The sequence below is a fragment of the Pyrgilauda ruficollis genome, unplaced genomic scaffold (assembly GCF_017590135.1).
Source record: "Pyrgilauda ruficollis isolate IOZ18807 unplaced genomic scaffold, ASM1759013v1 scaffold8, whole genome shotgun sequence".
Taxonomy (NCBI): Eukaryota; Metazoa; Chordata; class Aves; order Passeriformes; family Passeridae; genus Pyrgilauda; species Pyrgilauda ruficollis.
In genome coordinates this window covers 13,785,896-13,810,376 of record NW_024529932.1, presented here as the reverse complement: position 1 = coordinate 13,810,376, position 24,481 = coordinate 13,785,896, and positions in this window count along the sequence as shown.

Genomic DNA, 24,481 nt, shown 5'->3' with positions numbered 1-24,481 from the left:
TAGAAAAAATATTTCAATTAAATTAAAAAAAAAAAGAAAAATATTTCAAAAAACAAACCCCCCCCCAAAAAAAAAATAGAAAGAAAAAGAAAAAAATAGAAAAAAAAAGAAAGAAAATAGATCCCCCTTGTATTCAATGTTTTTTACTTCAGGAGTAGGTTAACAAGACCAGACAGGAGAACTAAGATACTTTTGTTCCAGGTGGACTTTAGATTCACATCAATTCAAATCAAAAATTATGATTTTAATTAGTGTTTTCCCTTTCCCAATAAACATTCAAATAATCCTAACAGTGAAGTAGTAGATGTGTTGAGATTCAGAGCTAGTCAGTCCTTTGCATTTTTGCTTTGCTTAGGTCTGGCTTCTCAATTTGATTACACTGCTGTAGATCATGACCTGGTCAATTATGTCACATAGAAGCAGGGCAGTCAAGAAAAATGTTGGAACTTCTACAGGAGCTATATGAGCCTCCAGTCTCAAAGCTACAAGATCCCATGTGCCCTGAACATCCTGAATTTCACTGGGTGTTGCAGGTATTTTTATGCTCTCAGAGTCTTTGACTTTTATGGGTGTCTTTTTTGGCTACTGCATAATCCTAGATTATTACAGAAGAGTGCAAAGCAGCATGGCAGATTAAGAATTAGCATCCAGTCAGATAGCAGAAGTTGAAATATACATAAAACCCAAGATATGGTGTTGTCACTGAATTCTAGGGACATATCTCAGGATTATTTTGACATTTGCAGCTTGTTCTTTTTTGCTATTCATTCTTTGGCAACAGGGTAGATTTAGGAAAGAGACATTTAATTAATTAGGATTCCAAAGCTATCTCTCTCTGGCTCGGTGATACCTTCTGCAGCCAGGCCTTACCTGTCCTATTATTTATTGTCCATCTGGCAGCTGTCTCAAGAGAAGCACCCCAATCCTTGGATGGTCTTTGAACAGCAACAGACATGGTGGCAGCACAGCTGAATAGCTCCCTCAACTCATGCCCTATGGCTACCCAAAACCAGCATCATTTTCACACAGTAGTTTCAGCTTTTCTGTCTCCCTGAAAGTTCAGACACCGCTTTTTTTACAAAATATTTAAAAATATCTGCGAGGTCAAGAGTAGGAATTAAGTTCAATAGCCAAGGAGCGCAAAGCCTTACTGGGCTTGGGGGCCACTGCAGCTATCAATCTCTCTGAAAGCTCTTCATATCACTCTCTCTGGCTGTTTTTTCACTTAAGAATCTGATTTGCCTGGAAAAAAATGACTTGCTGGCCAGTTTATTGATAATGTGTCTAACTATGCTGAAGAGCAGCTACACCACATCCTTAGAAATACCCACATGCATTTCTATATTGGCGTTTAAAAGACCTCATCTAATGTAGTGGGAAAGTGAAGAAAATGAGCCTTACCTTTAGAGTTTGTCATCCCAAAACAAAATAAGAGACAAGTGGATCCAGTTAGGAAAGCACAAAGAGACCACGAGCTTCTGTTTCTTTTCATTGAGTTCCATTTCAACTAGCAAGCTGAACAATGAAATAGTTAAATAGTCTGGATTAAGCATTTATCTTAGAGTGTTTGCCTTTTTACACATAAATTAAATTTTCTTGTTTAATCTCTGCTTTTCTTCTAATTATCTCTCTCCACACACACTGTTGGCTCACAAATAGTATATATCTCTTAAAGCAAGATGATTAAGTGTCTGTTGTTGTTGTTGGGTTTTCTTTTTTTTTCTTTAATTTCTTTCTCCTGGAGATAATAATACTATTTATTTGTTGTGTGGAAGTGGTTGTAACAATATATAAAAGGCTAGAAAAGACCAGTAATTTAGGCACATTCTATCAGAACAGGACGTAGCTTACATTTTTGGCATCACATTTTTACTGATTTTTTAAAACAAAAATTCCTGTAGTAGTTCTATCTTGACACATATGTTTCAATTTTCAGCTTAAACATTGATCTTTGGTGTGTATGTATGGGTAATGCTTTAGAACTAACTGCTAGGACTTTATTACAAAGAAGCCCAAGTTTGTTTCCTATGCATTTAAAAGTATGGCTAGAAGAATGGGTAAGAAATGAGAAAATTCAGGCCAATGATGTAGTAACATGCTTCTAGAAGCTACATGGCTAACAAAAAAAAAAAAAAAAAAAAGGACCACAGGGGTGGACCCTAAAATTTCTTCATTTCAATTCCATGAAAAGTAAATACAAATCTTTGCTCCTCTAGCAAAAGACTGTCTCCAGCCCTAGACTGAGCTTTGAAAAGCCTTCCTGAAGCACTTCTGTTTATATATAGAAGCACACGTACAGGTGTAAACATATATTTAATAGCAATATATAGAAATAGCAGTACAAAGCATTTGTCTCACTGCCTTGTATAGATCTACCCACACGTTGCAGATGTACTGTTGTGTATGGATTAAGCACTCCCTTTGCTGTTGGTGTTAAGTTTCATGCGCTCATGTCCTTTAGGAAAGAGAAAGCCTTAAATCCTCAAGTGGGCAAGGCTGCAGACTCATAGACAGACAGCTGTCTGTGCATCATATCATGCTCTGAAAAGCTATCATATGCATGCTCTCAAAATCATATACACTTTTCTACAAGACTGTGTATCTCTAAAATATGTTGTTAGGGACATTGTCCAAGTGTCACTTAAATCCCACTAGGCTTGGGGTATCAACAACCTGCCTAGGAAACCTGTTCCAAAATATAATAATGAAATTATGTTAAATCATGTTAATAAGATTAAATTCTTGATCAGCCCTGCTTTGGTCAGGCTTCTTGGACTAGATGTCCAGTTTAGGTCCCTCCAAACTGAAATATTCTATTCTATTCCATTCTGTTCATTCTATAGACTCAGTGAATTTTTCTTCAGTTCTGAATACACAGCAGAAACACCAGGATACACTGAAAAAAACTGAATAGCCTATTAGCTACTCTCTATATCACTGTGAAATTTAATCCTGATGTGTTTTTTCTTTTCAAAAATATGGCTTGCAGTTGACTTTCCTTCATAGACATCCCAAACTAGTGCTTCTCACTCGGATTTGTGTTCCAATCTTACAGCTCATCAGAGCATTTTGCTATCATTTGGCTTAAAGCATCTCCAGCCTTGCCAATTAATTGATGAAGAACCATTATGAGACAAATATATCATCTGCATTTTAACTGTGTGAATGGAAGGTTATTGAAGTAATCACTGGCAACATCTAAGTCATTAATAAAATATGGTCTGGGAATACCAAATTACAAATTTCTGTACCTAGTTCCCAAAATAAATTTGCTCTTGAAGGTAGTTCTAGCACTCATGATGACATAGATGAATGACGCTGATTAAAAAGAAGTGAAGAAAAGATTATCACTTCAGCATAGAAACCACTGGTGTCATTATCAGTGTCATCCATACAAAAAGTGTTAAATTTTTCAGTGGCTCCATTGCCTTGTTGTGAAATTGCAGGTGTCACTGTATACTGGCAGTTGAGCACAAGATAAGACAAAAATTGAGCTAACATGGCTTAGACAGTAAACAAAAGCCCACAAATCAGGAGAAGATACAATAGATATAATAGTCCTGTGGCTTTAAAGTGGGCTCTTTGTGAGCTTTCTCTTGTGAATGAAATATTTTATTGCTTTTGCTGGTGATGAGATGTTCCTTACAACAGGAACAGACATCACTTTGTAGGAGCCAATATCTTGTTAATGAGTAACGATGTAAATTATCAAATGTGCTTAATGTTGTTATCACAACCCAAGGACATTAATAAGCTTCCTAGAGAGGGAATGAGTAGGACATAATGCTCAGAAGTATTGTGTGTGTCTCGCTCTCCACTACATATTTTCAGGGAAAATGTAGATGTGCCTCATCCATTCTATCTATTCGTCTTTCCTCTTCCACTCTTTCAGTCTTCTTGTCAATTTAAAATTTAAAATCACTGCAGAAAGACTGGCTCTCTCTATGTGGTTTGTACAGTCCCTCGCACAATTGCACCAGTGTAATGCAAATTGTGGTATTAAATATTCATACAAAAGCTTCACAGTGTGGCTGCATGAAATCAGAACAATCAGGGAACAGGCACAAACTGAGCACCTAGGTAAGATGAAGCACAGAGATTTCTATCACAATTGCTGCTTCATTACAGAGACTGTGCTGACATAAGCTGTGTTTTCATTGTCGTGAGCCCAATTTCATAACCATGTTTTAGAGTTATGAGTTCTCCTAGCAAGCCATAATGTTTTCACTTTTGGCTGTGCAATCACATACTGTTAGCTTAAGACATTTAAACTTTATAAATGGCTCTGTAATATGTGGTCTTTTCAGCTATAAAATTGTTCCTTAAAAAATAATCTGAGCCATTGGTCAATGCAGTCAATGTCACCTAACAGCAAATAAATTTTGGCAATGAATTAGAAGCTAACTATATAACTGTGAGGAATTCCTTCAACTAAGAGTTAGACATATATTTTCTTCCTGCCCAATAAAAACATCACTAAAATGTTATGCAATGCTCCTTTTCCTCTCTGTTGCTCTGTTTCAGAAATTATAAAGGATGTCTAATAATTAATTATTTCCAGCAGTTTACAGGACTTTGTGCTGAGAATTTTAGCTGGAATGCCTGGATTGATGCAGCCTGTTTAGGAAAACTTGTCTTACTCAATAACCCAGATAAGGAGACTGAATACCCACACTTCAATGATTTCATGACACAAAAATACACTGAGTAAAATCAAATCCATACTCTATAAAAAGCACTTTTTTGTCCTTTATTGAATGATTGAGCCTGTCTCCAGCTATGCTATCTGTCTGTTTAGGTTGTAAGCTGTTCAAGGCATCTTGTATCTCCTGTTAATCCTGAAGCATGCTTTTCCTGCAAATTATAGCTAGAGAAGCTCCTTCTTACTCAATACTTCCTTAAATAAACTTAATTTTTAGAGGAGGAAAACAAGGCTCTATGTCCATCACAATGAATTGATATGCATTATAGCCTATATAAATATATTTCTATCACACTGGACATGAATTGAAATCTCAGAGATTTGACTTGGCGTTAATATTTTCACTTTAAAACTTTAGACTGCAGCTCTCCAGTGTGCTCTCTAAAGGCAGATTTGGGGCAGTATTTCAGAAATGACCAAGAATTCATAGACCTGAAAGACAAGCAGTCTGCAGACTTAACCAAATAATTAATAATTTAGAAATTATCATCATTTTAAGAGATCACAGCAAGCTGTTACATCTTTGTGATTCTTACCTGCACCTGGAGCTTGATGGGAGAAGAGATCCGTGTGTGGCACTCTGCCTGTAGAACCTCGTGAGTGCCACTGTGAGATGGCAAGATGGCAAAGAAAGCATAGCAGGGCCAGCACCACCATGTTGCCACCAGCATCAGACCAGGAATGGATAAAACCACCCAAATCCCCTTTTCGATGTCAGAATTATGCACTGAATTTTAGAGTGTTCAGAAACCTCCACTGTCGACATGAAAATCAAGTGGCACTCAGAAAAATCCTCACAACTCACCTTTGTGAGATCTCATGAGATTTTCATCTCTCCCACTCTAATCCAGAACAACTGAAAAAAGTGCTGGTCTGAACTTGGCATGCTGTGGCTTCCCCAGAGCTTCCTGGTCTGACCTGTGACCAAAGCCTGATGATATCAAAATCTTCACCAGCTCCAGACTGCAGCTGTTTCACACCAAAATCCAAATTACATACAAAATATATTTTTCTCCATACAAAATATATTTTTCTCCAAGCTGTACATGCACAGGTACATCTTTGTGAGAGAGCTCCTAGCCAGTAATAGAAGACATCATTCATTCTGATAGAAGAGATCATTCATTATATCCACATCCAAAAAATAAAGGGAAGGGCTGAGCAGGTCAAGGATGTGACAGTGCCAGAGAGAAGAGAAATCAGAAGTTGGGTGTGGTTTCGAGCATATTCCAGTTTAGCTGCTGGGCTGCATATTGGCACAATACTTTGTAGTATGTCTCGTTTCCCTGCTACCTACAGATGGAAAATCTGGGCATATGGTTTGGCCAAGAAAGCTTGAACTGGATCCAGAGAAGTCAACAAATCTTGACACAGAGAGAGATCTGAGCTGGCTGATATCCTGATGCCATGGGCTTGGACAAAACACTGGCAGCATACAGAGCAAGGATATTTCCACATTGATGTCTTTAGGACTTTGAACTGGTTGCATAAAAAAAAGCTTTTCTTTTTTGTTTTTTAATTTATTTTACTATCAGCAACTGTTGTTGTGGCTGCTGACTTCTGATTCAATAGCAAGACGGACATATTTCTTTAATAGGAAAGGTTGTTCTTTTTCCCCTGAGAACTTTATGTCTTGACTGAGTTTATTCATGAACCATGGAAACATTATTAACATTCACTCTGAGCAAAGAACAGCTTTTACTGCTTCCAGAATCATAGGATGTCTCACTTGATTCCATTTCTGCCCATCACATTGAGCACTCATTCCCCTTGACAGTTTACTCCCAGTAAACAAGTGAGCATGTTCTGGGAAATACAACAATGCACCTTGGGAAAACAAACAGTTTTGAGCTTCAAGAAAAACAAAATGCAAATGTTTTTAGTGATGAAGTGGAGACAACACATTTTCAAGGTGCTTCAGAGATGTTCCTGCAACACTGTCACTGGCCTATTAGGACTTGCAGCAGTGTTTAACCATGTGGAGAAGTGTCTGTGGCATAGCTCAGCCTTGTAAACCCCAGGGTCTGTTCTTTCACTGGCACTATGTAACCCTTCCTGTAGATTCAAGGGTGAATTGCCCAACCAAAACACTGAAGGAAGGAACAAAAACAAACCAGCAGCAAGAATAACAGCACAAACCAACAAACCACAACACCCTAAGATCTTTAAGCTTTTTTTCCCCCAGATTAACCCATGCTTCAAAGCAATTCTTGAGGACTGCTGCTACATTTATATTTTTTTAATATCTTGTACAAGACATATTTCTTTCCATGGCATTTGTACAATAAACATTCCTTGAACACACACCAGGGGCAATTAGACGTTATTGCAACTATCACATTTGTTAATAGTTATTGCCACCAATCCATTCCACTACCCGTCACAAGCTTCTTTAACTGAGCTGGCTGACAAAGAAGAATAGCAAATTTAAGGGAAGATTTCTCCCTCAGAGTCAGAGCCATAAGGATTATCTCCTCTCTTTCTTCCCTCTGTTTCCAAGTCCTACAATTTGCATATTTATGACATTTAGCCAAAACCAACTCTCTGGATTTCCAGGTTTCCATTCCTTGTTCTGATGAAGTGAATACATTTTTATTTGGTCTATCTTTACTCCAAAAACTGTGCTAGTTAACGACCTTTAAGATATCTCCAGCTTTATAGCAGTCTTAAATGAACCATGTCTGTAGAGACACATTGTGACTGAAGAGCAACCTACAAGGTATTCAAATATAGCAATATCACTGTTTCTGACTATGGTGTTGTCCAAGTGTTTCTAGACTGCCTAATTTCATTCTACCTATCCATAGTAACTATGAAAAAAAATACCTAAACCTGACACATAAAATAAAAACCCCTACAAATAGCACCCAGTTAAATCATAATGGGCCAGAACTTTAAAAATAAAGAAAATTAACAATCTAGATGTTCTGATTGATGCCCCAGCATAAGTCTTCACATTTTCTACTTCAATTCATTGGGATAGCTTCCAGGCATAGTTTAATCATCACATGAAGGTCACAAAAACTAAATGGGTTGGACAAGAAATAAGAATGATGTATGTAAGCTGTCTGGATAATATTAACTGTAAACTTTTTAAATGAGTATCTAAAGTAAGTGTGGTTCTTAAGATTCTTCTCTCTAATTAATAATGAGTCTGCTCTGGGTTTAATTTTTAATTGGGAAGGGGGTATTTAAAATAAGAAAAAACAACTTGAACCATGATGCATTGTCTATTATTTTGTGGTAAGCCAGCTGCAGTAATGAAAAGGACTGGATAAAGACATAGGGAAGGATGAAGAGATCAATCTGATAAGCACCCTCAAAAAGCCTGTGGGCATTAGCCAAACTGCAGCTGAGGAGTACATCAGTTGAAAATTAATTCCAATAAAAGAAGCTTCCCAGTGGTATTCCATGTTTTCCACAGTTTTATATTCCACTGTTCCTATGGCCTATGGAAAATCACCTGTGTTCGAAGCCAGCCGCCAGGATTGTGTTGGATTCCAGCACAAGAGGCAGAGAACCCAGTGCAGTGTGGACCCTACTGATTACCAGGAGCTCCTGCACAAAAAGCTGACTTACCAAAAGGGAATTTCCTACTGGGTCCCAAACATATTCTTAACCTCAGCATCCCATTTATAACTTCCCTCCTTTCCCCAGAATGGTGTACAGGTGTGATGTAAAAATGTGTCTTTCTCTTCTTCTTTTTTTTTTTTTTTTTTTTTTTTGATAGCTGGCTGATAAAAAACTGGTTTTGCTCACTGCCAGTAGATAGTAGCTCTCCCAAGGATCACCAGTCAGCTCTTTGTCAAGCATGAAGATCAGCCACCTTAACAAAAGTATTTGCAACTTGTACATTTTCAGTTGAAGCTGGAAAAATTGTTATTTCAGATGTTTCCATAGCTCCTGAAGGCCACAGCTTCCACAGCTCCAAGGACCCTTTAGGACAGGCCTGGAATAACTATGATTTTAGAAGCACTCTTTCTTCAGAAACAAAAGCACAAGGGAAGTGGGAGAACTGGGTGGAGAGATCACTTGTGGAGTAAGGAAGAGAGCTTGACCTTCCCAGACAGAGCTTGGTACCCTGTTCCACCAGGCACCATGCACTTGGGCAGCTAAAAACCCTCCAGCAAATGACTATTGGCATTAGGCACAAATTAGGCAACTGTGGAACTGAATGAAGAAGGGAGAAAACACACAGGGGGCCTTGTGCAGGAGCCTGCCTCCCTTCAGTGGGCAAGAGATGCTGGTGGGAAGGGAGTCAGGTGGATTTTGGTGCATGTGGACAGTGAGCAACTGACATCCCCCAGGAGAGCACCTGGATGAGGTGGGTGTTTGTCCTTTAGATGTGCTGTCCACTTGCCTGGGTCTCAAGCTCCCTGATAGATTGGGTTTTGAGGTATTGCTGCCAGTCCTTTGCATGAGGTTTCTGTCTGTTTTATAACTCTATTTAGCACCAACTTACTTGATACACCTTTTGTATCTATAACGATAAAATAAACTGCTATAAATCCACCCAAAAGGTGACACTTCTCAGACATTCCCACTCATGCAAAGAATCTGTTTTTAATTGTAGCTATTGGTGCAGAAGACATTCTTAACTGCAGCTGATCCACTTTTGCACACAGAAACATTTGGTTTGTTTATGCCCACAGGGGAAAAATATGAAGAATATAGAAATGGTACAATTTCTGAAACATGCATATTGTCTTAACAGAGAGGCATCACCACCACTCCAGCAGGACACATGCCATCAGCTTCAGCCACAACGGCACCAGGTTCAGCCCTTCAGCTACTGCTCCTCCCCAGGACCAGGTGAACATCCATCTCCTTACAGAGATGGCCTGCAGCCACTTTAACCCCTCTGTCACTTAACCACTCCTTCCCTGGTTAAAATAGGAATTATTAGTGGGTTTCTACCCCAGTATTGGATCCATTGCAGACTGACACCCCCGAAAGGTCACCATCTTCAAACCATACGCCTGAAAGTCAGACTGGAGACCTCCAATGAAACTGTATATTTTTAAATGTTTCTTTACACCTTAAAGCAGACTGCTGAAAAATATACCCACAAATTCCCCCCTCCTTCTTCACAGCATGCTTAGCAACAGGAAACCTATGCATTTTTCCAGCCTACAAACTCCTGTCAGCTCCACTTTTCCTTTCCAGTGGGGCACCAAGCCTGGAAGCAATGCTGTTGGCAGCACTGCTGAGGAGCACAGACACCATGTCCACCCCCAGGACAGCAGCCAGTGCAGGCTTGGCCATCTGGGGGAGCTGCACAAGGCAGATAGCTGGAGCCTGAGTCCCCAGAGCATCTCACATTTGTCATGTCAAAAAATGACAGGAAAACATCAGAACAGAGATATGAAGAGTCAGAGATAAGCTGACACCTTCCAATATCAAGACTGGGAAAACAAACCTGTGCACAAATAACCCACCAAAGTAAACACATTTATACTGCTTGCTCTGCTTTCAGTGAACAGGCTCGTGCAAAAGGTCTCACCTACACCTACCTCAGGACCTTTTCCAAACCTCAATCTCTGAACCGCATTACTTTTTCACCTATTAGGTGAGCCAAGTTGACAGTGATTTCTAAGGAGGAATTTTGAATCCTCTGCATATTAAATGTTTGTTTTTCTCTCTCTCTCTTGCTGTCAGTAGATTGCATATTTTGTTCAAGGATAAACCACCTTATCCCTCATATTACTTTATTTTGGAGCCACTTAGCATACTGATATTTGCAGTTTCAGGTAAAGTTCTGTTTAACCTTTCCTTTGACAGTTTGGTAAGCAATATGAATATATAACCCATATCTGTGGTGAGCTGTGACACTAATGTATGAATGGTGAAGAAGCCAGGAGAGCTTGTCCAGCTAGTAGGTGGCCAGCAGTGCCTAAATTCTTGCAATGGGATATATCTTAGCTTAAATTTCCCGCCATGAGGAGTAATAAAATGCCATGTGTTTAGAGTGAGCAGTTGATCTCAGTAGGCAGAACAGCTCATTTTCTTCCCAAAAGGCTTGGGATAAAATTTCTTGAACTGCCCAGTTTAGGGAGACCTTAAATGGAATTCAGTAACAGACCAGAGTCCAGATGAACCCTCTTGGAGGGTCAGACACCCACCAGAGATAATAGATGCATGTAATGGTTACATGGTACTTACTTGCATGACTATGTGCAAAATTGAGTCACACTACGACAGAATTACGTAGATGTAAGACACAGAAGTTTACAATAAGACAAGATCATGCCACAAGAAGGGCAACAAGGTCAATAAACTAGCTCACTATATTCTCACAGCCAGTTCCTGTAAAAGCTTAGCTCTCAACCCTTCATTGCCAGCGCTGCAGAGTGGTTACACCCTGCTTTCCTCTCAGATGACACTGTCAAGTGTCAGCAGGCAGATTAATATTCTCTGCTGCTTCTCAAGGAAACATACCATTGTCGTGCCAGCTAATAAAGTGTAACCACCTACAGAAAGCTGCAACAGTCGGGGCAAAGACTGATCAAGCTGCTTACAGCACAGTTCTCTAAACCATTGACAAAAATAATCCCCAACACTGAGTATCATGGTCAAAATCCACAGTAGTGTCTATCTGTGTATTTTCAAAGCTTCAGGTCCTTTTCCATTCCCCAATTAAGATGCTTTCATGAAACTGTGGAATCTACAAACTGATTTCTTTGGGTTGAAAGGCAATAAAGAAGTATTGCAAAGGTATCCACAGATTAGTTTGTCTCTGATCCAGCCTCCTTCTCAGCCTGCCATAAAACCAGATATTTATAAAAAAACTCAGCTGAAGGATTCTAAAATGCTAAGTCATATAATTCTACTTCTATCTAATTTCAGTACTTGTGATGAATTGTATAACTACATAGTAGTTGATATTCTAAACTAAATTGGCAGCCATCATTGAAAAAAGAGTTCAGAGGCTGAAACTAAAACAATTGTTTCCTTTTTTTAATGCAAAAGATGGCTAATACTGAAAATCCTATCTTAGTGATCAACTTCTCTCTTATGCCTTAGATTATCCATGAATATAAAGGGAAGTTTAAAATCAGAATTTTTCTATATCTTTTTCGCTCTTCTTATTTTTAAAGATGCTTACAATAGGAATACATAATACTGGAAAATAGATGCCTTGTGAGTCTATTTTATTGACTGAATGCTACTCTGTTCTCCAAGGATTCTTACAGAAATCACTGGGATCATTCCTGGGGTAAAGAGATAGTGGTGAAAGAAAAATATCAAACTCTGGCTCGTTAAAATGGAAAGAAAACATGAATATAAGTTTTATGACTTCCTGTTGTTTGAGTTTTATTATTACACTCTTAACATAAAATTTTGAGAAGGTACTTAGGTTTTAAGATAGCTGTGGAGACTATCAAAATGACAAATGCTAACGAAAGGTAAGAAAGGAAGCTATTAAAATATAAGAATATTGAAATCCATATCGATCGACAGGCTACTCAAAGCAGAGAATTCATGGATCATTACATATTTCAATTCAAAATCCAAGGCTGAGATGTTTAATTTTTTTTAATAGGCTCCGAGTAATAACATATCTTTAGTCAAAGAAGCTCAGTATTGCACATTATAATGTAATAATATTTGGCTTTAAAAACTTAGTTCCAAATAAATTTAAAAAATGTAGACACATTAAACAAGTTTAGGAAGAAATCCTTTAGAGAATCTTTTATTTCCAGTTCTGCAATAAAAAGCCTTTGGAAATGAACAGATACACCTCACAAAGAGCTACATACCATCTTTCACTGTAACAGAACTGATAGAATGTTGCAGAATATTGGAGTTTTGACCTCCTCTCCAACACAATGACAATTAGCATTTTACATGTTGGATTGAATAGAATTTTAGGTAAGATCAGATAGACTATTGTCTCAGAAAACACTGACTGTTGTCTCTTTATGAACAGACCATATTAATATTTTTGCAAAATCTGATAATCACAGTCACTACAGAGTTATTCTTAGCCATTGAGCCAAAGGACTTTCTAAAGAATCTACGAGGTATAATTACTTTTGGCCATGAAGTCAAGGATAAAACTTCCAAAAGCATCTACAAGATGTAGGACTATAAATTCTTGCGTCTTAACATCAAGTTTTGCCCTGATGGTAAGTGGCCTTGTTGCCTATTTAGGCATGCAGCTCCAGAATCCTAAATCCATCACATCTAACTCTACTTTTAGCCTTGTCGCTTGGCTACAACAGTTGGCTACAACAGCTGGCTGCAACAGTGTCTTCTGCTGTACCTCAAAATGTGCCTTTTCAAATGAAAGGAGGCTTTTGTGTTCATGGAAAATGATCTGACCTTCTGAGGGCACTTTGTGTAAGAGGTGCCCAAACAAGATTTCTTACTGGGTGCATTACATGGGTACATTCTTCCATAGAAAGGATACATGCCCTGAGCTTTTCCAAATTCCTCTTTTCCAAAATACAATTACTGGCTCTTGAAAAAAAGCAAGAATCAACACAGAATCCCAGTATACAATCAATGGTGTTATCAAAGCACAGAAAGGTTAAATAAATAAAAATGAAGTATTTAGGTGACAAGGTTTTCCAGAATGTACTGTGTAGACCTAGTGTTCTTGGATCTGTCTGAGCTGAGTCAAGGCAGAAAATTAAATGTCTTCACTACCCTCCACCAGACTTCTTGCAGAGCAGAAATGAACTCTTCAGTCAGCTAAAATGTGAATTTAATCAAGTGTGATCTATAAGCAAAATTTACAGTAACACCCTGGCTCCTGGTTATCTTTCTTAACACTAGCTCCAAAGGAATTGTCTTTCATAAGAAAACCGTGAAAGAAACAAACCAAAACAAAAATTGTTCTTTGATTTATAACAACTTGCAAAAAATAAAACTTTTTTTTCAAACTCCAGAACCTTTTTTGTTTTTAATAAAGATGATACTGAGACTTTCCATGCCTACTGAGAAAAAGCAGAAAGAATATCTACAATTTACAAAAAAGCCCTCAATATTGTCTAAATTTAGAGTATCACACTGTTATCTCACACACATACTTTATTTCTCACCTGTTAAATTATACTTGCTGGGAATACAGCCAAGGAACAACTGCTGGCATTGTCACTCTCTGTAAGGAACAACATTACAGATATTACTTAGTGAACATGGGTGGATTGCAGGCTGTTTTGAAAATTTGGATTAGAAAAATCTTGTAGAACATATTAAAGAGCAGTCAAATTAGGTAGGAAATTAATCCTCTGCTTTGTTCTTTGGAAATGGCTAAATCTAATAACTGTGAAGAATTGCTATGGATATTTGATATCTTGCTCAAGAAAATATCTATCAAAATACACCTCCCACCACTCAGAACCCCAGAGTGAGTGTTATGTACACTTCTCAAGGAGATGGGGAAGGCAGAAAGGAAAAGGCTTAACATTTTCTAATACAGGATTAATTCTCTGAATATTGTGCAAACAAATAACTTAATTTAAAGTTTTCTAAATATTGTATGCATTGAAGTGGAACAGAAAGCACCTGATTCTGCTCATGACTCAGCCTCTTTCTGTTGCTGAAATGACAAAGACAGGGACAAGCTGTGCCCAGGCTGGAGGAGCTGTAGGGGCAAGGGGACAAACTGCACTTGGGGTTGCAGACACAGCCCACTGTAGCAGCTCTGCGAGGCCACAGATTATCTCACTGTGTGGAAGCAAGAAAAAAAATATTGTGACTAAACTTCCATTGCTTCTAATCTTCACCTTTTATGTGTTTTTTATATTTATATATTCTTATGCCAATTATTCTTAAATACTTCCTAACAAATTTTTGGTAATAAACTGTCACAAAATTAAAATATAAGAAAACAACTAAACTTTGCTGTTTTTCAGATAAGGATCCTCTCTGTAGCTTTGTCTAGCAAATGTTTGACAATTTTCAGTATAGAATACAACTGGATAATGCATGGGTTATGTACTTCCAGGACAAATTTTCAGCTCTTGACATGAATTAAGCACCCCACTTTTAGGCCCTGAAGGCCCTGAAATCCAAAAGGTGCTCCCAATTAAGACAGGATTTTATTCTGCATTGAACTGTTTGTGATGAGTGCAAATGTGCCGTATTACTGCACCTGCAATGGTCACACCTATGCAAATCCTGCATCTCTAAACTTCCAGTTTGAAAACACAGCTAATCTCACCAGTAACAATGGATTAATACATCCTATAATATTTTTCTGAGAAACACATAATGCAAGAACCTAGTATAATAATGCTGGGCATGAAATTCAAGGCACCTTTTCAAGGTGATAATTTTCAATATATATGTACTCCCCCCTTGTCTACTAAGATGTAATATTAACCAGCTATTAATATTGCATATATAAAAATAAAACTATTAATCCAACTTTTAGGATTATATTGGAGTTGTCTTTCAGATTTCCCAAGCTGCTTATGTAAGTCTCTCAGTTGTTCAGAAATGAAAAGGTTTGTAACTTTTTAATGTCTGGTTCATTTCTTTTAGCTATAAATATAGTCCCACTGTGAATGGCATTGTTTCTTTTTTAAATACAATCCTCAGTAATCACTGGCAAATGACTCTGCTTCAAGGCAGTTAGACACTCTAGTTAGCTGCTCTGCAAAGATTGTTTGTCTAAGATAAATACTCCAGAAGGCTGTAAACAAGATTCAGACATAACATAGATGCATTGCTGTTATAAGTACCTTGACTTTGGTGGATTCTCAGGCCCATTAAATTTGCTGGGAATTTTGCCACTGACCTACCTGGGGCCAGTATTTCAACAATTTGTTCTCTTTTAGTGTAGAACCATTGAGGATTTAGGAACACCCCCCAGTGAAAAGGAGATCTAATGTTTAAGGAGCAGATTCCCGCTGCAAAACCCTCATGAAAGCAATGGTACTGCACCATCTGCATCATGCTAGAATGGCTATGAAGGCTGAACATCAGCTCCCAGATTAAAAAGTTCCCTTCCTGCAGCAGCCCCAACTGGGGATGGTTGAGGAGGGACTAATATCCCCTGCAGTTACACAGCATCACAGAATCATGGAAGTGGGAAGTCACCTCGAGATCAACGAGCTCATTTCCCTGGTCAAAGCAGAGTAAGTGAAAGTAGACTGCTCAGGGCTGTGTCCAGCTGATTTTTTTGATAGTTCAAATGGTCTAAATAACCTGTCTGGGCAACTTGGGCTGGAGTCTGGACACTCTCACAGTGAAAAAGCTCTTTTCTCATGTTTAAAAAGAATTTCCTGTATTTCAGTTAGGCCCATCACCTCTTGTACACACACTGAATACTGCCAAGGAAAGCTCAACTCTGTCTTTTAATCTCCTTCATCAAATACTTATAGATAAAATTCCCCTGCACATTTTTCCTCCAGGCTGAGCAGTCCCAGCTCTTTCAGCCTTTCCCTGTGTAGTCCTGATACAAAGAACTGTTAAGCACGTTCTTATCAGAGCTTTGTGTTGAAAGATCACCATATTTCATGGGGGCAGGCAGACACGTCGAAATTCTATCCAAATTCAGAAAAAAAATCCCAATATTTAAAAATTGTTTGAAAGAGAGAAATCTATGGGCTCCCTATCTAATCTCTGCAGTTTCTCAGCAGCAAAGCAAGGAAGCCCTAAAATCTCCTCAGCCTGTGGAGCAATGTAGTCTGCAGCAGCCCATCTGGAGAGCTGCCCTTTGGTCAGGACTAGAGACACCCCTTGTCAGCAGTTCTGCAACACTCCCACTTCCGACATTTGAGATAATATTGTCCCATTGCATGGCTTGTTTATTTCAAAGACAAAAACTTACTTGAAATTCACAAAATAAATAAATATCTCCCAAGAGATTTATTTAAATTAAAGCACTTCCTGTAGAACAGAACTTTAAATTAGAAAATAAAATCACATAGAGGCATAAAGTTGACATTTCAGTTTAATTAGGAAGACTCCCATACAAATACTTGTTGTTAATATCAAACCAAGTCAGACTCCAAACTACTGATAATAATGAAATTAAAATTAGATGCACAGATGAGACACTAGGCTAAAATTTGGATTGCTCTTCATTAATTCTGATAGGCAAAATTCATCCCATTAGGGAAGATCAATAAACGGTTCATATATCACCATGCACCACCTGAGGCCTTGCTTCACATAGGAGGCAGGGCCCTTTTATTAATATTCAGAAATGTGAGCTCTCTACTCTCTGAATGAGTATTACTAAGGTGGTAAGCCTGTGATACTGCTTTACATTTCTACATGGAAAAATTATATTCTCACTCACATAAATTATTCTGTGACCTATATATGACAAGCTTTAAAAACACTCACCAGCTACCATAAATGGAAAATCAGAAGTGAGTATGTTCTGCGCTGAGCTCATGCAGGGGGATGGATTTCCTTTACTTAGAACAATTTAATTTACACTTACTTCATACAGGAAATCCTCGTGTCATATTAACAAGTTGAAAATGATATGTATGGATGTGTCTAGCAATATGATACTTTATCACAACAAAAGGAGTAATGTTTCATTGACTGGAATTCAATTTAAAAAACAGACTGCATCAGCAAATAGCACACTGGCATTCATCCAGCTATTTCTTTGGTGGTTCCTAGTCCAAAATATTTAGAAGATTGGGGTGTAACTGAAGAGCCCCAGAGAATACTGTTGTCAGGCATGTCCTCAGAATTCAAGCCCCTTTCTAACCAGCATAATCAGAAATTAAACCTTTGCCTACACAGCCTATACTCCTCATATAGATCCTGCAGAGAGGCAAGCACTTCTTAGACAGGGTTGCACCCTGCCCTTGAACACCAGTCTCAAAATGCTCTTGGTACTTGGGTTTCCCCAGGGCCAGGAGAAGACTGCAGGTCTAATCTCACCCATCATTACCCTGGCCACAGGGCTGCATTACCACACAGAGCAAAACACTCTGTGCTGGTCTAATTACTGATCAAAAACACACATCAATGACACCAGGGAGTAGGTCATGATTTCTTCACCCAAATTTGCCCAGATCAGTGTTCATGGGGCTGTGTTTCTGATTTGCAGTTTACAGCTTAACTCTGGATAAGACTCTGAATAGAAGAGCAGCAGCAGAGCAGCAGAGCCACCTGTATGAAAGGGAAATTCTCCAACAGCATTTGTTGGTTTTCTTCATACAGTAAAAAAATATTTCAATTTAAGCATAGTGCAAAGATGTCCTTTTTTTGTTCATTTATGCTGGCTCTCAGTGAAACATTGACTATTGGAATTGACCGAGACTCGTGACCAGTGAGTTTATTATATTTAATTCTTTGAAATATCATTAAAGTGCTTAAAATGGTTTCATAGGAAACATACATCAAGGCATATTCAGGACTGACTTCCTTTGCAGACAGAACTGGATTTCGTGGCAGTTGGAATTTTAAATGCAGATTTGTAGGAAATAAAGTGTCAAATTTGCATAAATTCCAATATTCCAACAAGAAACAGAGCAGCAGAACTTCCTGGGGTGCTTTTTCAGAGTGATTTCCTGGTGTGAGATGTACCCCTTTAAAGAAAAACTCAGTACAACCCTCAGGAAAGATGAACTTCAAACAAAACCCTGACTTATGATGACACTTCTTTTCTGGTTGCAAATAATGCTGAGATTTACCTTGTAAAAACTAAATATGAAGATTTGGCCTCAAAATTCTAGGTACACATAAATTCTTTAAAAAGAACATCCTTCTTGAAAACACTTGCAGTCCTCTGACGCTATGTAACACACAATATTTTAATTAATACAGGGTGGGCACTGCAGTTTCCTTGCATGACACTCAGTGTTAATAATCTGCAGTTCACCAAGGAAGGCATGAGAGGCTGTCACCCACACTTGTCTTGGATACAGGCCCTAAGTCTTCAGCTCCCTGCAATAGGACAGTTGGATGATTTTGGCTGAGTCAACAGGCTGAGAAAAGCAACAGGGACTAGGCCACAGACCAAATGGAAATGTGCTGGATGTATCTGGATCACCATCCTTCTTAACCACTAAGTGATCCATCCTTTTGACCTATGAAGGAAATCACATTAATTGGGAAAGGGAAAGCATCACAAAATCCTGTGGAGATTTGCCACCTACATAATATTTATGCCAAATGACCAACTGCTCATGTACTCCTGAGAACTACTCATGTGAGAGTTCAGCAGATGGACTGATGAGGGATTTTCCAGTGATTGGGGTACTATCCATAAATACCATTAAGGCGAGTAATCGGAGCATCCGGGTTTGGGCCAACTTATCTACGTCATTTCCACTGCAGCTTTACCTATACTGCATAGAAAAGTGGGTTCTCCTGATCTCTGGCTCATCTTCTCTTACCCAAAAACTACAAGTTCAGCAGGAGGCCAGCTAATTATCTTTGGAAACTAGATTTAAGAGACTCCAATGTTATCTTTGTCTATATCTAAATGTTACATCTTGATTTTGGTGTGACTTCACTTTAAAAATGGCAGAGAATATTTTGACCTTCAATGATATTTTGTTTCTCTGTTTAACTTCTTTATTATATATTAGGCAAGTGAAGAAAGTTTAAAAAAAATTGAATGCTTTATATTTTGTTATCAAAACAAATCCTTTCAGTTTTCTTTGTATTAAATGTTTTGCTTGAAGCTTGGGATAGTTGGAATTTTTTTTTTTTTAAAGAGGAGTTTTATGGATATTATTTAAACAAACACATAGCTTTCATTCCATTTTGGAATGAAGCAAAATATATCAGCATGGCATAGTGACTGAGAAAAGAGAAAATCTTGATCATATACAGCTTAACTCAGCAGCCATTCACCTCCAGACCAGAAATAACTGCTTTATTCTAAGCCAAGTTACTGGGACTGTGTGGTGGAAACTGGATGAAGCTTATTAGCTTGAGATAAGTATAGCAGAGGTCAGGTTAGATGATGAACTGGCCAGTTCTGGCCTTAATTCCAAGAAATTTTGCTGCCTGTTTGGGGACTGAGATATTGCAGTTTCCATAGCCTGTGTAAAGCAATTTGTCAAGTCTCAGGAACATGAGTAAAGCCAAGACTCTAACAGGATTTCTAGTAAAAAAATAGGGAAAAGGAAGTTAAAATAGGGAAAAGGAAGAGTTAAAATAGTTAAAATAGTTCTGAGTTAAAATAGGGGAAAGGAAGAAAAGACTCATGACATATTTCTAGGTCTGCAGGTCCTTAGATTTATGTCTTGCCCCCAACTACTGATGCAGGTCTTTCCCTGGGTATCTGAAGTATCAATCAATAACTGACTCAGCTGCCAAAGTAATTTCAGAAATACCTCTCCACTTCATTTCAGGACTTCAACATTTTGAATTTTCATTCTCAAGCAGTGTTGCAGCCTCCAGTAGTACTACCACAAAGCTTCCAGAGCCAAACCATCTGCCCAGAGCCCAAGCCAGCTGATTTCTTTCTAATCAGCTTCTTGTATGTACTTGAGACTGAGCTGCAAAACAGATTAATTACTTAGTCAGGCTCCAGCTTGGGCCTCATCTTTCTGTTTCCTGAGGGCTCCTCAGAGTCTCTTCAACTCCCAGACTGCAGATTCATCCATTCCTCCAAAGTGTCTGTCGGCACATGTTGCTAAGAACTCAACATATGGAGCGCATGACCATCTATCCATCCATCCATCCATCCATCCATCCATCCATCCATCCATCCACCCAGGCACAGAGCAGTGCTTGTGGACATTGGGCCACATGCACAAGAACTGCTGTACTTCCTCTCACAGGGCCTGATCCAGTCCTGTCTTGAGATACACGAGATCAGTTTTGATTATGTGATGGACATGCATCTGTGCCACTCATTAAAGGAATGTGTAAAAATTTGATCAAGATGGTCCATTTTGATACATGCACCCATTTCATAGATTTGCTGTGCATTCACAGGATAATAAACACCTGCCTTGAACCCCAGGCATGCGACAGGATCAGCCTCAATTAATACTGAGCTTAAACGGTACAAGTGGAGCTTATACATGGCACCTCCCCTCCAGAGCATTTGGCACCACAAGGCTGAGATCACTTTACCTTGCAGAGAACACTCTGACAGATAAGATCATCTACAAGCGTGGGCAGGAGGAATGGGGCTTGCCAGAGGCGTACACAGACAGGCTTGATACCTACAAAAGACTTCTAAATTGTGAATTCCCCATGCCATGGTACATCCAAGTTTACATGCCAATGACTTGTTCCTAAATAAAACCTGACAGATGTCCAAGCCACTTTTCTAGCCCAAAACTGCTGGACATTTGAAAATCCTAAGTGAATCTTAGGAGCTGTTGCTGAACATCAGGGGCTACTGATCAGCACTAGGCAGAGACAGGAGCACCCTGCAACATGTGCGGTGATTAATCACAGCACCATAACCTTGGCCATATGACTGATTAGATCCCATATCATGAAATGTACTAATCCTGTTTCTGAGCTTGTCATTGAAAATCACTTTTTTTCATTTTTTTTATACTCAGATGAAATGGCAAGAGACTCTGTGATGTGGCTATGACCTATTTTTTGAACTCTCTTTTTCCTTGGATGCCACTGAAACAAAAAGATTTAGGATCCTATCTCCCTCTTATTTCTTGGCACCTTTAGATGGATATTCTCCTAATTTCTAAGTCTTAGGTGACAATGGCAGTTTAAAGTCTTGAGTGAACTCTCAGCATGGAAGGAGCATAAATGATTTTCTATTCCACCAGCACCAAGGAAAAGAACAAGGTCATGTACTGTCATAAATTTATGTTATTTATTTATTTATTTTAAAACTAATCCAGAGAAAACCCATATTTTTTTTTCAAAAAGAAAGCCAAATTCACCTCTGTCTTCATCATGATTGACTGGATCTTCACCTACCAGAAATAAGATAGATGATAGCTGCTTCCTTTGAAACTAAGACTTCTTCCCCAAAGCACATAGATGCAATTTATCTCCCTGCTGTTCTGATTTCAGCATCTGAGACAGAGCTGGCAGGTCCCTGCTGTAGCCAGGTCTCATAACTAAACACCCATGAACAGTTCTGACATCTGACTTAATAGGCACCCTATGGTGGAATCATAAAGTCATGTGCGGAAGGATGCACTGGATGGATGGATGGATGGATGGATGGATGGATGGATGGATGGATGGACGGATGGATGGATGGATGGATGGATCTTTGGTTATAGATCAAGAGCCCAGTGGAAGTGGGGGAGAAATTGCCTCTGCTAAGGCATGTTTCATATCATCTGTTTTAGCCACTCACCTGAGAAAGAAATGAAGCACTCTCTAGAGGTTCTTGCTCCTCTTCTTTTAATAAACAAGGATTCAAGACTGACTGCTTCTCACATTGACAATTCTATTGGAGAGGTCTAAATCTGAAGTGGGGAACTTCTACCCATCTTACTTTTCCTCTCCCACAAATACATGGCAAAACTCAATTTATATGCTGCATCTCTGTAAAGGCAAAGGCCCATCCTTTTAAACACACTAATCTCCCAGCTGTATCTCACAACTAAAAAATAAAAGATTATGCCTTACCTTTTGTCTGGTTGGTTTATTACATTGAAAAAATCAAACAGAAGAAGGTGCCCTAGGTGTGATTTACACTGAATGATGTGTAGTACTTTTCTTCCTTTACGGGGTATGCCAGTATTTTTGAATAAACGTAGAAAATGTGAAAAGTGTAATGTATGCAAGTGAGTTTAGTGCCTTTATATAGAAAAGTTAACTAAGTTTACATGAGGAAATTTATTTCTTGACAGCTTCTTTGTTTTGAGGTAGAAAGTAAGTTGCTCATGAAACCATCTATTCTTACACATCTTTGCATGGATTAATTTCTCACTCCTTTTCTCTCTGCGGCCAGTAATTGTTTTTAAATCTAAGAAAGCCACGCTCTTACTTCTCTTTTTTTTTTTTTAAGTGATGCTAAGTGGGAATTGTCACAGACATCAGAGCTCAGTCATTAACAAAGATAAAACAGCAATCTAGAGAGACTTTTTTTTAAATCTCAAACTTCTGTTTTGCATCTATTATTAGAACTAATTATATCAACTTAGAGCCTAGCACAACTCCCCACTATAATGGAAGGGAGGTTTCAATGGAAACCTGCAACTTTATAAAGAAGCTTGGCTTTAAGTCACCCCCCAGTGAAACATCAGGAGATCAATACTGCACAGCACCCCCGTGTACCGGATTGTTGTGAACATCCTGCTGGCTACAATTCAGCTTTCCATTTAATTGTGCTCTTAGTTAAAATTCTGCTGTCCCCATAGAAGAGCAAGAGAAACCCGACAGGCATTTGGTAAGGTTATGAACAATGAAAAGTCTCGATAAATGTCAGAAAAAAGATAGTAGGCCATAAATCATCACTTGATAGTATCAGATGAAATAACTTGTTCTCTCTCCCACCTCCCCAGGGCAAGCAACAATGTGTATGTTAAATGCTGAATTTACCAGTGATGCAACATCCCCACTGACACCAAGATATGAAACCATTTAAAAAGTGATAGAGAATTTTTTTTTCATCTTAAAATTCTTTTGATTTTTCCAGGGACAAGAAGTCTCAAGCAACGATAAAAATAGGGCAGAGTGGCAGCAAAACTTAAAAATCCAGCCTCACAACTGATTGCATTGTATTTGCCTTTGAAAAAGCTGTGAAATAGATATATTCATATTGTAAGAGGAAGACAATTTCTTTCCACCATCTCTTTGATAATCATGAATGCTAATGGCATGTCTGCAATATTGTCTTGTCAAATTATGGCCAACCTGGCACTAGGACTGCCGGATGTGGTCTCTCTGTATCTAGATACATGTTAAGCAGCGAAGGAAGAAAATCATTCCAGCCTGAAACCGAAGAGGGAATCATTACCAAATGCTTCCAAATAAAAACAATTTTTCCTTTTGCCTCCACATTTTCTCCTTCATTTCATTCCACAGTGGCAGGGGGGAATGTTGTCATCTGGCATTGGTAGCAACAATAAAATGCAATACCCAAAAGAAATTTTTTTTTTTGATTGAAAAATAGAGTCAGATTTTCAGAGGAAGGGAGCTAAATCATGCCTGCCAAGTAGTGAATCTTTGCAGGCACATGCAGCCACAGCCACGCAGAGCATACATGTGAAGTCCTGCCAAAGGGACTGAGGTACTGCCATGCTCCTCCTTATTCCTCCCTTTCTTTCTCCCCACAGAGCAGAAATACAACCCTGGGGCCTCTTTCCCACTCTGTGACTTCTGGCATCTCATGCCACAGAATACAGGATCTCGAAACAGGATGATGGCCATTAACTCCTGTCCGTAAGCTGAGAAAAAAAAGGCTCCCAGAGGAGATATTCATCTGCAAAGGAGGTCTTGCAGAGGGGAACAATCTTTGTGTACCCTCTTACCTGCAGAGTTAAACAGATAACTCACTTGACTTGGGAAGAGCTTTTCATGTGAAAGAACGCACAATTTGGAGATCCACACGCATGTTTGCACACTGTGGATGTTTCGGTGCACCTTTGGATAGCATTTGTGTTTGCAGCCTTCTATGAAGATGAGAAAACCCGGCTCCCTCTTGTAAAAATTAAAAGACCTGTGTGTAAATATTGCTGTTCTGCATTTCTCCAAGGAGAGCCCTGCACATGCCTGGGGGTGGAAGCGTCACTCAGAGAGATCCCTCAGGGAGCCCTGAGCACAGGGCACGCTGGCAGCACACGCAGCAGCTGTCAGATAGCACGGTGTGTCCATCCTCCTCCTCTGCACAGACAATAGCTGGTGGCAAAGCCAGCCCAGAAAGCTGGTGGGGTTGGCCATATTGCAGTCTTCTGCCCTGGG